This window comes from Myotis nattereri, assembly GCF_964212035.1.
Source record: "Myotis nattereri genome assembly, chromosome: 1".
Classification (NCBI taxonomy): domain Eukaryota; kingdom Metazoa; phylum Chordata; class Mammalia; order Chiroptera; family Vespertilionidae; genus Myotis; species Myotis nattereri.
The window spans coordinates 36,768,482-36,781,492 of NC_138075.1; the positions used below are offsets into that span (position 1 = coordinate 36,768,482).

The 13,011-nt window shown below is 42.4% G+C and overlaps 1 protein-coding gene across 1 annotated transcript in view; it reads left to right on the forward strand.

Moving 5' to 3' along the window:
* The window catches only part of SLC35F4 (solute carrier family 35 member F4), a 163,890-nt gene that overhangs the window by 123,610 nt on the left and 27,269 nt on the right, over positions 1–13,011 (forward strand). The gene's annotated exons all lie outside the window — the stretch shown is intronic.

Here is a 13,011-nt window from a genome sequence, read left to right on the forward strand (position 1 = left end):
ACGCATCTGATGTTGACGAGAGACCTCCATGTAACTGCCAGTGCAGTTCCCATTCCAGGCTCACATTTCAAAGGTGCAAATGTGAGGAAATTCCGGATGCATCTGCAGTTTGCTGACTTTCCTGCTACTCAACCAATTTCACAAGTATTTATTGAACAGTGAGTATAGACCCAACATCTTTTCACAGAACCCTAAGTGATTCAAAACAAGTAGAAATGGGTTCTTCTTAATTAAGGCATTTTTTACTGCTGCCTATGTATTCATTTAGTCATTACATATTTCTTGAAAATGTGTGAGGATTAAAACATATACACATTAAATGTATTGAATATATAGAGCATAATCAGGCGCTATACTTGGTTTCTCCTTAAGGGCCAGGCAGCTCAGTGAAAGCTACTAAGGGCCAGGAATGGCCAAAACAGAGCCCATACTATTAAGAAGTGGACAGCCAGGGGGAAAAAGAAGTAAAGCAGAAATTATAACACAAGTTGGTGTAATTAGGTGAGTACAGCATGCACAGAGTAGGGCAAATGGTCACGAATGCCCTGGAAGGTGGGCAACACTTGGACTGAGTCTTAAAACTTAAATATGAGTTCACAGAATGTAGGCCCCAGGGCTGCATGGAGAGAAGTGGCCAATGGCAAGGCTGGAGAAAAAGGCAAATTGTGACTTGCTCGTAACAGCTTCAAAAGTCACAGCTCCCTGCTCTCCAACTGCCCCACCAATTCCACCCACTGCAGCTGCCCCAGATTTTGATCTCTGCCTCCTCTACTCAGTGATACCTCAGAGCTCCACTCAGGTTCAGCTTCCTGCACCACAGGGAGGAAATGGCCCTCAAGCAGAAGTGGAGCTCAAAGAGCTGACCTTGTGCCCTTTCTTAGAGAGTGCACTCTTGCGCCACCTATTGGCCAATGCCTGAAAACAGTCGCCTCCTGGGGTTTGCCCAGTTCTGTTTAGTTTGCAATGGGAGGGAGGACTAGTCTTGCATAAGTTACTTCATTCATACCTGGAGCTTTCTCGTATATTGTGAACAGCCCTTCACTAGACCCTTATGCTGCCTACCTTCCAATTTCTCAAACATCTGCCCCCAGGCCTTCTCCTTCCCCTTCCTTCACCTCCTCTCCGGCGAAACTGCTTTCATAAGTCACCTGTGACAACCTTATTGCCCCAGTCAGTGGGCATTTCTTCCACCTCCAATCTCCCTGACCTCTTGGTAATATGTGAAAGGTTAACTGATATCTCCTTTTTGAAACTCTCTTCTCTCGGATTCTCACCTCTATGACTCTGCTTCTGCCTCCAACGCCTCCTGCTCTGAACTAGTTGCTGTTCCTTCATTTCTCTACCTCCTGCTAACAGGACTATTCCCCAGGGGGCTCATCCTGGACCCTCTGGGCATCCACTACTGTATATTCATAGGTTTAGATATTTAATTTCTTGCCTTGTCTTTTATGCTAATGATTCCAGCTTTGTGAGACCAATCCTGTCTCCACCCAAACTCTTGTCAGATTTGTCCAGTTGCCTAGTAGTTGTTTGTATCTGGATACCCCACCTCAAAACTGATCTGGCTTTTGTCTTCTTTTTAACCTTATCTTATACTCTTCTCTCCTTTGTCTATTGTTCCGTCTACACTGACTTGCATTTAAATTCCTAAAGCACACCAAATTCTTTCCCACCTCAAGGTCTTTGCACATGTTGTTCTGCTTCCTGAGTCACTCTTCCCTCTGTTTTTGCATGTCTATCTTCTCCTCATCTTAAGGTCTCCATTTCCCTTTAATCTCCTCAGACAGACCTCCCCTGACTACACGATCTACCTAAATACCACCCTATTATTCTCTATCATTATTCCCTCTTCTTTCACAGGACTTACAATTTGTGATTATTTGTTATGTACTTGCTTACCTGTGCTATATTCATATGTATACGTGTTTGTTCACTTAGTGTAAGCTTCGCAAGGACGAGACCTTGTCTGCTTTATCAATTAAGTTCTGTTTGGCATCTAGCTCAGTGTCTGGCACATAGTTGGTACTCAGTAAATATTGGATGTGTGAGTGAGCGCATAACCAGACTCACTATCCTTTTCTTCTCTACTGAAAGGTCCTCCACCCCAGGTTTCCTGTGCTAGGCATTAATGTTAGAGACACACACATATAAAGCATAATCTTTCATACTTCTGCAACTTCTTATCAATGAATAAAAAATAATTCAGTTTCTGAGACAAAGTATACACTGAGCTGAAAGAAACCAGGGGATTAGAGTCTGTGGGATGGGGCTTGAGAAAAGGAGCCAATTACAGAGTTTTTAAGGCTGAAACCACCATTAGTCTGGTAGCCCAAATTGCACGTCATTACAACTTAGCTTCACTATTGTTGAGTCCAGATGGTACAGTTGACCTCACAGACCATGGGCTGTTTTCTTGCTGGTTTTGGCTAGTTTCCCAAGAAGTGATTGCCCTGCAAATGGTGTTCCTACTCCTGGGGTTTTACAACTTCTCACATCCTCCAGGCCCAGGTTCCTGCAGATCTTTATTTCCGTTAAGCCTAAGATTTGTCAGTGTATGAGCCTTTTCCATTGTCGGGCTATAATTCACCTGTTTTCCAGCCTCTTTGCTCCAAATGTACTGTTAACCATGGCAGAGACACTGGGCCTTTGCCCTCTTTGTAGCCCCCATATCCTAGTTCAATGTCCAACACATAGGAGGCCCCTCAGAAAATGTGCATGAATGAAAGAATAAGTTTGCTAAGCCTTCTCTAACCAAAACAAATAGTGACCAGGAAAATGAGTCTCGGGCAATAGGTGTATGGCCAAGGTTAAACCAGAGTTTTCTGTCTCTTTGATGTCAGACAACTTTCATTTTCACATGGCAGCTCCTCTCTGTGCAGACCTGGGGACAGGGAGTGTGTGGCAGTCAGTTGTGCAAAGAAAGAGCCAACGGGACATAATGTGGGGAACTGGAGGCGTAAAGATGGCAAGAGGAGATGGACTCAAGGAATGTTTAAAAGATAATGCCAGCAGGACCTTTTACCTTATCCCAGGCCCTGCAGAGTAAATTTAAGTCATCTTCCAGACAGGGTGAATGTTGGAAGCATCTTCCACTCCATTAGGTAAAATTAGAATTCGAGAGTAGAGCATGCCTAACTACAAGAGCTGCCTCTACAGGAGAATTTTGAAATATATTATGCTCAGTTGTCAGTACCGGTGCATTAAGCATTCTGTCACTTGCATAGCTGCTGTAATTTGCCTCACATGGGTGAATACAGTACTCCCAGGGGATAATTTACTCTCATTTGCTTACCAAAGGAACAGAACTTTAATATATATTCCTCATCTTTGGCCAAGATACGATGTTTATAGTGAGGATTTTGATTGAACATTTGCACCAACCATGGGAGCAGGGAGGTGATTAACATGCTAAATCGGGTCTGCTGAATTCTGGGTAGGAAGATTTCAAGGACCTTAAAGAAAGTTTTACATCATCTCCTATTAAATTACAGAGCCACACGTGAAACTTTTGCACGGTGAATAAAGGATTATCTTCTAACAAAACTACCCTGACTTACCTGGCTCTGCTGTCTTTTCTCCAATCCATCCTGCAAATCTTCATTTAGCCCAGGATTTGTCAGTGTATGAGGGCTTTTTGTGTTGGGTTAAAATTCACTTGTTTTCGGTGTTTTCAGAATCTATGTTGAGAAAACATTTCCTTTCTCTTAGCGTTTGTGCTGTCTACACTTCCTGCATGCTCTTTCTCACCTCCCACGTCTTTCTCGGTAAATGCTGATCCTTCTGCCTGTACTGCTCAACCAACTCTTTCCACAGTCAACAGTAACTGTCCTGTCACAAAAGCACACTTTGTGCCATGGTCTTCTCTCTCACTCACTTTCTTTGACTTCTACAGTGTTACATATTCCCCCACATTTTTGGCTGCTTTTTTTGTAGGTTCAAATTCCTTTTTATTATTGGTTTTCTTGAGTCTCAGCCCTAGTTATCTGCATTTCTCAGCCAACATTCTCTGTCTGGATGGTCTCATTCCCTCCTGTTTCCTAGGGCTACCGTAACAGAGTTCAACAAACTCAAAGGCTCAAATACCAGAAATGTATTGTCTCATGGTTCTGGAAGCTAGAAGTCCAAGATCAAGGTGTCAGCAGGGTTGCTTCCTTCTGAGGCCTGTGAGAAGGAATCTATTCCATGCCTTTTGCCTCTGGCCCAGCTCCAGGTGTTTTGCCAAAAATCTTTGGCATTATTTGGCTGGTAGAAGCATCACCCCTATATCTGCCTTTGTCTTCATGTGTTTTCCCTGTGTGTGTATCTGTCCAAATTTCTCATTTTTATATGGACACTGGTCATATGTGGTTAGGGCTCACTTTAATTTGATTACCTCTTATCTTTGCCCAAAATAAGGTCAAGTTCTGACATACAGCAGGTTAGGACTTCAACATACGAATTTTGGGGGACACAATTTAACCCATAACCTCTGCTATAGCTTCAATGACTTGTCCATGTGCTGGTGACTCTCAAATCTGTGTCTCAACCCAAACCTGTCTTTTTAACTCCAGACCTGTGTGCCCAACCGCCTGCTGTCCATCTTCCCCTGGATGACTTTTATGCACCTTAAACTGAATATGTCACCTTCTCCCTGAACTAGGTCCTCCTTCTAGCCCAGTGAATGGTGTCTGATAATTCATATTAACAGAGTACCACAAACTCAATGGCTCAAATTCATTATATTCACTTTCTGATAATTCTGGAAGTAGACCTTGAGCCCAGACAGTTGGTTTTAGGCCTGGAGCTGTTCATTAAAAGGAGAGTAGGATCTAGGTAAGTGAGAAAGAGGCTTGTATGACTGTGGAGCTGGGACTGGCCACTGTGGGTTTCATTCATGGACTGTGTCGCTCACCCACCTGGTAGGTGAGGGCACCCATAACAATTGTGAAAATGACTTGATGCTGGTAGCTTCCTTCATATGCCCCAAGGCAAAAACTTACAAGTAGTTTTGTTATCAGTGGAAGTGGAGTTTTTGGGGTACCGTGGGGAAAGGAATTTCCTGAGGCCCCCTGGGAGATGGGGTTTCATGGAAAACTTTATTGATGATGTAAACTTAAGGGAGTTCCTCTCCAAGGTCCCATCTCCATTTGTCCTTCCACGGAAAAAGTTCAATCTTGTCTTCAGCAGGGCCAGATTTAAGACCACTGCCCAGAATTTCTGCTCCATATTAAAGTCCAGTGCAGTCCAGCATCTGGCTAGTCTAGCTTATGTTTCCAGCTGCAGTTCATTGTCTGCATGGACATAAGCCACATGGCTATGGAGAGAGAACAGGCGAGCACACGGGCATGTGTGGGTCATGGAGCAAGAGCACAAGAGCTAGAGAGGGGACTCTGTGTCTGGGCACTAACCCTTCCAAGATTTCACACCCTTGCAGTGGCTTCACCCTCCAGTCAGTGATCTTTTTTCCAGGCTAGCGTGAGAGACAAGCACCTTCCCCACGTCATTGCACAGGTGCCTGCCAGCCCCTTCGTTCTATCTCTTCCTCCGGGTTCTGCAGGGAATAGAGGAGTGGTTCCCTGGGAAACATGAAGCTTCCCAGATGACCATGCTTATAATATCTGGCCTCCCTTTGCTCTCTTTCTTTTATTAATATCGATAAGTAGCTAATTACAACAATAACAGTGGATTGTGGTTTAAGTCAGTAATCAGCTGCCTCTGCCAGCTCTTGACTTGCACTCCTCCTGAGTGACACATGTAAATGCTAACAGCATTAACTGTACCCTGGTATACTCAACTGCATTTTTATTTTTTTCCCCCTCATAAAAAAAGGCATAGGAGGTATTCTGTGAACTAATCCATAGGCTAATGGTTTAAGAGCCAATTCCCACATAAAAAGACATCTGTGGACCACTGGCAGTGGCCAGGGGTTGAGCAGTCTGCTGGCTCCTTGATTAAAGGCTGGCTTATTCACCCATTCAGCATTTAACTCTCTTTATGGAATTACAGAAAATGAGGGCAGTCATCATGCCTTCTTGTCTTTCTTGCACTCAACTGAGGGCTAAACACATAGTAGGCATCAGTAACTTGTTAATTAATGGGTTATCAAAGCATCAGGCCAATTGTCACAGGCCTTTGGTTTATCCTGAATTGGTTTTGACTATAATGAATTGTGAATCTGCCTTATTAATGCTTTGTCGAATCCATCAATCAAAGTTCTCACCAGGGCCATTTGGAAGGGAATGTATTCCAGGGAGCCCTAACAGAGAGGAATTTGTAAGTAAAGGGTTTCCACAGTTAGTAGATAATATTTTCCAAGATCTTCAAGATAACAGTGACATTGCAAGAGGATGGTAGTGATGCTACACAGTGCATAGAAGGATCTTAGTACCCTTTCTATGTACTTGTATGTGGGTCAATACCCTGGTTCAAATGACAAGGAAATCAATACTTCGGGGACTGAAGAGACAAATTCTCTACTAGAAGAAAGTCAACGTGAAGGTGTAATGAGAGGCAAACAGGATGATTCAAGGGAGCAAGCTCAGCATATGAGAAACCAGAATTAGAAAACAAATCACAAGTAGTTACTTACTTTAATAACTTATTCTTTCTAGCATAAACACTCCCACTGCATCTAATAAATGATTTAAGTACTATTACATTACGTATGTGATTTAAGAGTAGTGCACACGGTGTTATAAAAAACAAATACTTGCATAGTCGTAAGGTTCACATCTTACTTCTTAAGATGAAGGGGTGTGTATTCAAAACGACAGTTTCCAGAACTAAAACTTTTATAGATTTATACCAGACCAGGACAGCACTTTTAGTTTTATTTCTTCATACAGCACAGTATTTTCTTACCTATTTTGCTTCAACTTATTGAGCTGATCTCTTTGGGAAATGTTCAGGACTGGATCTTAAATTTCTTTGAGTTTTCTTGGGTTGAGGTGAATATTTTGGAACCATCAGGACAGGCCTTTTTACTGTAAGGCTAATGAATCTCCACTTGCTGTTGGCATCAGGGTGACAGAAATGACATGAGGAGAAGTGAGGTTGGTGCATTGTAGAGATTTTCCCTCTCCACCTTCCTTGGGCATTAGCCAGCAATCTTCCAGGGGGAAACTTGCCCCCAGGTGTTCAGCAAAGGTAACTTAGGTAGTTATGTTCCCTTACGAATGTATGCCATTGGGTTCTTATAAGGAAGCTGGCAAGAATTCCAGAAAATCTCCCTAAAAGCTCTCAATGGTTCCCTCTCTGAGCTCAGAGACTGTCCTCTATAGAGGTGGCTGCAATCCAAAAAGAAGTGGTGACGTTGCCAAGTGGGAGGGGATTGGCGGTATGGATAAAAAAAGATGAAGTGATTAAGAAGTATACATTCTAGTTATATAAACAGTCATGGGGATGAAAAGTACAGCATAGGGAATATAGTTAATAACCTTGTAGTAACTATGTATGGTGTCAGATGGGTACTAGGCTTATTGGGATGATTAGTTGGTAAGTTACCTAAATGTCTAATCTCTATGTTGTACACCTGAAACTAATATAATGTATGTAAACTGTAATTGAAAAAAAACATTTTAATTAAGAAGTGGTAAGTAAAGACATCAGTGAGAAAGGGGAAAGGGCTGCTGAGGAGGGAGCTGCGGGGTTGGGTCATGTTAAAGCCCTGATTGTCAGCATCAGACAGGGAGGGCTTTTGATTGGAACCCTCAGAAGTCAGTCAACAAAAGGGAGATTTAATGAGTAGATCTGGGAGGTGAGACTCACAGAACCTTGAAAAATGGGTGGGGAACTAAGAAGACATGACAGCTGAGCAGCCAGAACAATCTGCCAGGATGTTACTGTTACTATCACTGCCTGATACCCTGCTGCTCATGAAATAGCAACAAGCTGGCTTCCTTGAGATTCAAAGTTCTGGATAGGGCATTCTGATTGGCTGAAACTAAGTCATGCCTGCACCCTATTGCCAGGGGCAGGGGGGATTCTTTGGTTTCCTTTAGCTTCCTTTGTGGGGTGTGGTATGGGACATTGTTTCCCTAAATGGGAAGGAAATTGGGTGCTGGACATTAAAAATAGGACAGAGTGCCAACGTATCCACATTAAAAACATTCAGGGAGTTGTTAACTGGACTTAGAGATTTTGTAAAAAAAAAATATTATTTATTCTTTTGCAACAACAACAAAAAAAACCCACATTCTATTATCTAGGAAATTATTTAAAATCAGGACTATCACCAAAAAATTGTAAAGGCAATTTTTCTGCTGATTCCATCTATAGGATCAGCCAAATACATTAAAAATATTCCTATTTTGGGAATACTTAAAAACCCATTTCATATTTCTATGAATATTCAGAAGAAATCACCTAGGTTAACCCATAATTTAATTTTACCAATGACAGAAGGTGTAACAGGCTCAATAGTCAGAGACTGGGTATGAGCAAGATAAGAGGTAGCTGAAGTTAAAAAAAAAATTAGACATACTAAAGCATTGGTATGATTAGGGCCATATTGAGATAGCACTGAGGAAATAAAGCTTAATATTGGAGGGAGACTTAGGGCCAGAAATGATCTAAACAAGCAAGTATTAAGGATGATATTTTATTTGGGGGAAGGGAGCCATAATCAATGAATCTTGACCCCCACCTGTTCTTTAGAATACAAATCCAGAACATGTGTTTGACAAGTATGAGTGTTGCTCAAGCAAGCAAGAATGTTGTTATTGGGGCCGGGGGTGGGGGGCAGGAGAGGAACCATCTGATGTGACTAATGAGAGACTTCCAACCCATCACTCCTAACACAGTTTACTCTCAATACCTATTAAAATCTGAACACTGCTCATCCACAGAATTTGCAATGCCCAGGCACTCACTGTGGCATAGAAAATAGATATAATTTATTTATGATCCTTGACTGCATCCCAAGTGACATTCTTAATATTTATTTTTGTCAGGACTGGCTTTATATTAATCAAATTCCAATGCTATATAGCATGGGGCAGTGTCTTTATTTACAGGATCGAATATGACTGTTTCATGGCCCAAGCCCTGACGTGCCTCTGGGCCTGGCTCTGAAGTTTCAAGTCTGCCTTTTTAGGACAATGATTGAAATATCTGTCCACAAATCAACCAGTGCGAGGCAGCTGGCAGCAGGCAATGGGCTTTTGGCTCTATTGCCTAAGGAAGGACAGAAGCGGGGGCATAACATGTCAGTGAAAACGAAGAAGCAAAAGAAATTACTATTTGGCTTACAAATCCAGCACTTGCTAGCTACACATGATATATCAACTTGTTAGTAACCATGGCCAGTATTTATCTCAACCCCATCTCAGCTTGCTATCCAACCTATTTTTGGGCTTCTTCCTTTCCACCTTCTACAATTGCCAAATGATCATGAAATGAAACCTGATATATTCACCCAAGGATACATGAGAAGGCACGACTCATGTAAAAAATTTTAAAAAAAGATATTTGAAAGATAAATTAAAAATGACTTGGAGTATCTGAGTGTGAGTGCCCTTTGAAGAGTATGAATAAATGAGGGTTCACTGAATTCCAGGCAGCCTCTTTTAATTGACTTTGAAGTATTCAATCAAAAACCGTAGTAAATGATACAGTATACACTTTTAGATATGTAAAATAGTAACATCCATTTTGGCACTTTGATAATAATATTAGCATAGCGTTAATTTAAGCATAGTAATGAGCATGTAATTCTTCTGTTGATTTTTTGAATAGCTGTACATTTTTTGTTTAATTCCAAGATTAAATGATAATTTTTCATCAGGTCATCTTGAGGCACTACTAACAGATACTACAGCAACTCCATTTTCAGATACCTCTCTACTTATTTTCTTCCAAGATTGAGAAAACCATATATGCTTTCATGGAGAGGCCTGGACTGTGGAGCTAACATTTGCATCTAAGTTGCACTGCTGTTCTGTTAGGTTCTTGAGGCTCAGGAACACAAGATTACTTTGGACATCACTGCTTCTTGATGTTTTGATTTGATTCCTGCAAGTGATTACTCACACAAGTACATAACCCGATGTATTCAAAGCCAAATTAAAACCAAGATGTCATTGCTATTTCAAGATTTTGCTTTCCATTTGACAGTTTCTACCTCCTTTCTGCCATCTCAGAAACACCAGAGCAAGACATAGCCCCCATAACCCAGCGAAAGTGATAGCCTCTGTTCTCCACCTTGTATCAGCAAGACTATAAAGATGCTCCCAACTTACAAGGAAGAACAAACACAGATGCCCCAGGGAGTGGTCAGAGCAGTCTACCTGTCTTGGAGCTGATGTCTATCAGTGTCCAAGTTGATTCTGATACTCTGTTTCTAATGATCCCAGTTGCTTCGCAGAAGGTATTTTATGAGGTCTTGCTGTGTATAGAATATTTTATCTGGTCTTTATAATTTATTATAAAAATTATAGGATATGTAGGTAAAAAGAATAATTCTAGATGTATGTATATACATGGGTTTATATGTATACGCATATTTCCTAGCTCTGACCTACTAAGAAGACCTATTTTCAGGGGTGTCCCACTAACAGTAAATACACAGCCAGTTGTTGGTTTCTAAATACCATTCTCCAGTGAGAGGAAATAGGGGTCTGGGAGAGATGACTGATTCTAGGAGTTGGCAGGGAAAATAAAAGATGAGTCCAGAGCATCTTGTAATGGCAGAAAGTAAGGAAAAGCTCCAAAAACAAAAAGAATGGGAATACATCAAAGGAACTCAGAAGTCAATCTCCCAATGGCGAAAGATGAAATAACTTGAGCAAAAGAATAAACAATCCAGGTTTGATCATAGCTCAAAGTAGAAAATAAATATACCTGAATCCACACTGAACTAGATAAATGATTGAATAAAGGGAGGAAAAGAGAAACATCTTCTCTTCACAAGAATTCCAAATAATATGTGCAGACACTCTCCCTCAACACGTGCCCATTCCCCACACCAAGTGTGGGGTGGACGTAGTTACCTGTTTCCAAAGAACAAAGTATGAAAAGGGGAGAAAGACGGGGGGAACCAGACCAACACCGCTTTGGCCAGGCGATCGAGGCGAACACCACCAGTAACAAGTCATACTGGCAGCATACAGTGACTGATACCACACGATAAGGACACTTCACCTCCGCTGGGCTTTCCCCCAAAACACATGGCCCCAATATAACCGTGAGAAAAGACATAGGATAAACTTCAACTTGAGGGACGTCCTACAAAATACTTCCCCAGCACTTCTCAAAACTGTCACGGTAATGAGACAAGCACAGACTGAAGTACTGTCATAGACCGTGGGCGGCTCAGGAGACATGATGACTAAATGTTATGTGGTGTCCTGGATGGGATCCTGGAATAGAGGAAGGTCATTACTGACACAACTAGTGTCATCCAGAGGAAGTTTGCAGTGCGGTTGGTAGTAATTGCCGATGTTAATACCTTCATTTTGACAAATGCCCCAGGGGTATGTAGAATATTAGCGCTAAAGGAAACTGGATGGAGAGCACATGGGAACTCTGAACTATCTTTTGACCTCTTCTGTAAATATACAATGATGCCACACTTAAAAGTTTACTTAAAGAGAGAAGAACACAGTCTCTGACGTCAGGCAGCTGACGCAGGTGGAGTATCAGAGCATCACACAGGAGAAAGGGAAGCATTGGGGCAGCGAGTGCAGGGGTCTGTCAGTGAGCTCAGACGGCACAAGTTCAAAGAAAGTGTAGGTGCATATGATCTACCGGTGAACAGTGCATGAACCAATCAGAACCTGGTCAAGGATTTTAGCATTGGGCTAGCTTTGGAGTGTTCCTGATAGAGGAACAGCCGTGGAAGGCTTGAAAGCTATCAGCATTGAGAGTAAAGGGTCAGAGCACAGCCAGACCAGCCTCACTGAAATGGAGTATTCAGGTTGGGGTAGGGCTGGCCATGTAAATTGAGGTCCCAGTGCAAAATGAAAATGTAGGGCCCCTTGGACAAAAAGCAGAAAATATGGCTGTTTTCTTTCCCTCTCTCTTTTTCTCTATATGTCTCCGTGTGTGTGTGTGTGTGTGTGTGTGTGTGTGTGTGTGTGTGTGTCTCCATACCCTGGCATTTTTTGCTATTTAATATCTGCTCCCTTGGACACCGGATATTTTCTGGGTGAGTGCAGGCCCCACAGATACTGGCAGCCCCACCCTGGAACCCCAGCACTCTGCATCCCAGCTCTCAGGGTTCTGTGAGATTGCCAGGCAGGGCCAAAGGTGAACCCACCCCAGGAGGTAGGGAGACAACAGGAACATGCATGAACTGAGGCTCCGAGCCCCTGCCTATGCTCCATTATCCCATCAGAAGCCACCTACAAAAGACAGTTTAAGAGATAAAAGTATTAAGAATTTCCAAGTGGCAACTATATGTCACCCACCCTTGGATATGTGTGGTGATGGTGGTGGTGGGGGGGGGGGGGCGGGGGGGGGCTCCTTTTGAGCACAGAGCCCTGTGTGACTACATGGATGCAGGCACATGAAGCCTACCTGAGTTGGGGATTCGTAGGAGATTAATCAGGATAGGAAGGGGCTTAGCCTGTGGAGGATGCTGAAGGCTGAGTTCTGTCTGTGACAGTGGACAGAGGCCAGAGGTGACTGAGGAGTCACAACGAAATTGGATGTTAGTGATTAATCTGACGGAAAGTGCATCCTGGATGTGATAGGAGACACTGTTGGCAGCTTTACCAGTTAGGAATGGAACAGTCAGCCTTGGGAAGGAAAGGAGGAAGTCAGCAGCATAACATAACACTTCCCTTTCCTTGAGGCAAACTATTTGATAGTGTTAACAGTTCTGATTCAGAACAGATGGATCAACCCAAACACCATATTCTAATGTTCATTTCTAGTTAGTGGATTTATCTCAAAAGACCCTCATCAATGTAGCATTTTCTTTTTAGGAGCCCCTTTTATAAAATTAGAAACGAGCTCAATGCGTGTCCCATATGGGCTGTGATTGTGGCTGCCATGTATTTATTTCACTGCCAAGGCATTTTAAGTCTGTTT